Consider the following 3,864-nt stretch of genomic DNA (forward strand, 5'->3'; position numbering starts at 1 on the left):
TTATTATATATAAACGTATATGTTTTACAGTTGTAACAATTTGAAACTAAATTATACATTAAAAATATCTACTTAAATTGCGATCGAGATTTTACTGTATCTAAAAAACAATTTTGAATATACACTTGAAACGGTATTATTTGTATAAGAATAATAACTAATATGCTATTAAATGACAGTAAATATTATTGTTTGCATAATAGAAGTTTTTTTATCGAACAAACGTTTCAGCATATTCCAAAGATAAATTTAAACGCGCATTCTAAAAAAGTCATTCTGTCAGGAATGTCAAGCTCTTTAATCCATAATTCAATACAATACTAATTAAATCGGCGCATATTACAGCTCCGAAATGTATTCGAATCTTATTTATTTGTACATTTAATAGGATTTATTGCCAATTAATTTTAAATATTAGCCTAATAATTTACAATATGGCAATGTGTGTATGTCAATGTGTATAAAAAGAAACAATAAAAATATTCTATCTGATCGTATGCAAATATTTTATTTGTAAAACCATTCAGTCCAAGTATATCAATCGAAGATATGTATTTGATGGAAAATAATTCTTGTTTTTTTATATTTAAAAAGCACAAAATTTTGAATAAATTTTCCACCGATTCCAATTTTTTAAGCGCGCTAGGATAAAAATCGATAATTAGATATTGTTATGATCATGTCTTTGTATACTTCCTCTTTTATATATTATTTAATTAAAAATAGAATATCTTTCTATATGCGTGTATAAAAATATTACAAAATATATACACGTGTGAGGAGCGTAGAAAAACGCTCTCTCAAATACGATCGCCGACCGTATAATAACCATATTAACGATTATCAATTAATTATATATTGATAAATTAAGAAAAATTATTATCCAAGCGCAATTATGCATATATTTGTTCTCTTTTGGATAGAATAGTTTTTCCGTTTCCGTAAATCTCATGGAGCGGTGGACGCCGCGCAAGGAAGAATCAAGTCCGGCGCGGGTCGATGTGCGTCGAACAGTTAGTAGATATGGATCCCGTAGCGCGGTATACGTCAGCCAACGGCAGCACACGCATGGACAATGAGCCACGTGCGTCGGCGTGGAGACGGTTGCAAAAACATCGGTCCCTGCGATAGCGTATCTCTCGCGAAAGCGCGATTTCGTTTGAACTTACGCACGATGTCGCGCGTAAGTCCCACGTAAGTCGGTCCCAAACCCGGGACAGAACTCGGACGCTGAAATCATCGCGATGCAAAATTTCATCGCCGACATGTGAGCTGGAACACGTGGTTCGTCTCACGAACCTCATTGCGTCCCATCCTCTCGATGCGGCGAGCTTCCCCATCCACACGAGGTAATAATTTTAAAAAATCAAATCTCGTAATTGTTCCGAGACGCGCAATGAAATTGTCATCACACCAAAATTTGCGATGAAGCGCGAATCTGGTCATCGACGCCATGCGACACAGAAAAAGCTCGCGCAAGCCGCGTTATGAAACTTTCTTTCGTTCTACACGTTGTTTCGTTGTACGTTTATGCGTTGAAGCAAATGCGATTATCGCGAATAATTTGGAAAAGAATAATTATTTCCTCACAATTTTATAGAATTATGAAGAATTTCTTAACAATATTCATTTTCCATCAAATACAAATAAACTGCAAAAGAGAATTCTATATAGATACACGCTTGAGCTGCAAATTTTGGAGCGCGATCTATCTTGGCCTTCTATCTTTTTCTCTTTTGTACGATCCCTGTCTCTTTCACTCCAGTTTCGTTTAACTACATGAACAATTAGCAAAGAAGCTCCATGCCGACGATGTCGGTGATTGTAAAGGGGGCCCTGCTGGTCCGAGAGGCCTTCTTGCTCGAAGACGTCGAATATGCAGCTTGGAAATTCGTGCACTTTCAGTGCTTTCAATCCATCGGTCCACCGCATTATTCAACGTTGCTTCATGATATTTTCTTTAGTTCTTCACCAGTCTCTCTTCTTTTTCTCAGTCACACTCTCAATCGTTCTTTTCTTACATTCTCTCTTTCTGTCTCTCTCTCTCTCTCTCTCTCTATCTCACTTTATCTCCTTGCACATCTATTAAAGGTGTTGAATCACTTGCCCTACGCAAATTTCTATTCTCTCTGATAAATTCATAGATTTGTGTGCATATGGAAAAATGACATTATCCGCCGATATCTCTTGGACAAAATATTCATGTTTCGTTGGCAAACAAATATATATCCCAGTAAGCAACTGTTCACAAACTGTTAACAGAATGGCAGTAAATTCGTTCAAAAAAGGCAAATTCGGTATATCAATATTTATATTACGCTCGTATTCTGCTTGCAAAGTGTCAATATAATTTGGTAGGTTTTGTTCAACTTCCACTATCGGAAATCTGCACCAAACTTGCGTGCCAATGCCCGATTGTGTATACAAATTCTTAATTATATTTTTTGTGACATTCGATATAACAGATTCTGTATAAATTTTTGTAATCTTCTCATTTGTCAATTAACGCTTTGCAAAATCTATTAAAGTTACACTTAGCTGGGATATACTCGACATCTTCATGTAAACAAAAGAAACTTTCATTTAAACGCAATACTCTAATCCGAGAAACGTTAACATAATTCTCCTCCCAAAAATCGAATAATTCAAAGCAATATTTACGTTATATTTTGCGTGTTAAGAATCAATGAGAGGATGGAAATCTGGATGGGCTCGCGATACATAAGATTACTCGTTATCAAAAAGCAATGCACAATTGCTCGTACAGCAAGCAAGATGTGTAGTACTGCAAAAACCGACGAGTTAAATATTTCTAGATTTCTGATAAATTTATTCAAATGTTTAAAAAGGGTGTACATGTACAAAGGAAGAAATATATATGAATAGACAAGACTTGTTGCCTTACCTAGTAAAAGATTAGAATTAGGAAGACTATTCCAGTGTGATGCCTTCATATTGTTGCCTCACTCATATATCGAAGATTAAAACACAGTGCCCACCATCGAAATAGAACACTTTTTTATATTCTCTCAACGGAGAAATTATGTATCTTATTCCGAAATAATTAAATTTGCTTATAAAATATATATTCTTTCAATCGCGTTTTAATGAATATTTTATCGATTACCTGCTAAAACGAAGATTCTTAATATATGAAAAAGTTCGTAGTCGAATGTCATTTGGTGTCAATCCTAATGGCTTCGTTCTTCTAACAAGAGATGTTAATTTTCTGTGATCCGCACAGAACACACAAGAGCCGTTAATTGTCCATACTGCACGATGAATAAATCATTACGGCTTATTATATCTTCTATGACACGCTAATAATAATTTTTTGGGGGAAAATAAATAAAGGGTATACTATTAAGAGATATTACGCTATGCTATGCCTGGAAGAAATATAGTAATTAAAGGTACACATAGGCAAAAAAATGTCCGATGTAACATCAAAACAGAGAAACCATCAGTAATATTCGCAATATATAAAAATATCGCGTTAAATAATACCGGATCTCGTTGTTTATCTTCAGCGGCCGTCCATCTGCAAACTCAATATGATAGAATTAGTAAGTATATATAATGCAGCACGCCAATGTACAAAGCTTAAGCAGTCATTATTCATTTACAATCATTATTCTAAAATAGAATTTTGTGAGACTATACAATACATAATATAAAAAAACCCATTATATCTTCTTATAAAAATGATAAATTTGTAAAAACAGTAATAAAATAATATATTTTATATTCTAAATAGAATATATAAATACTATAAACATATAATTATATATTTAATTATTTATTTTGATTCCTCATTGAGAATATATTTTAATGTAAATAAAATAAAAATTATATGCATATAAT

The 3,864-nt window shown here is 33.4% G+C and overlaps 1 protein-coding gene across 3 annotated transcripts in view; it reads right to left on the minus strand.

The window, feature by feature from the left end:
- The window catches only part of LOC108745591 (serine/threonine-protein phosphatase 1 regulatory subunit 10), a 20,112-nt gene that overhangs the window by 9,516 nt on the left and 6,732 nt on the right, over positions 1 to 3,864 (minus strand). The gene's annotated exons all lie outside the window — the stretch shown is intronic.

Source organism: Trachymyrmex septentrionalis, unplaced genomic scaffold, assembly GCF_001594115.1.
Source record: "Trachymyrmex septentrionalis isolate Tsep2-gDNA-1 unplaced genomic scaffold, Tsep1.0 scaffold14, whole genome shotgun sequence".
NCBI classification, from domain to species: domain Eukaryota; kingdom Metazoa; phylum Arthropoda; class Insecta; order Hymenoptera; family Formicidae; genus Trachymyrmex; species Trachymyrmex septentrionalis.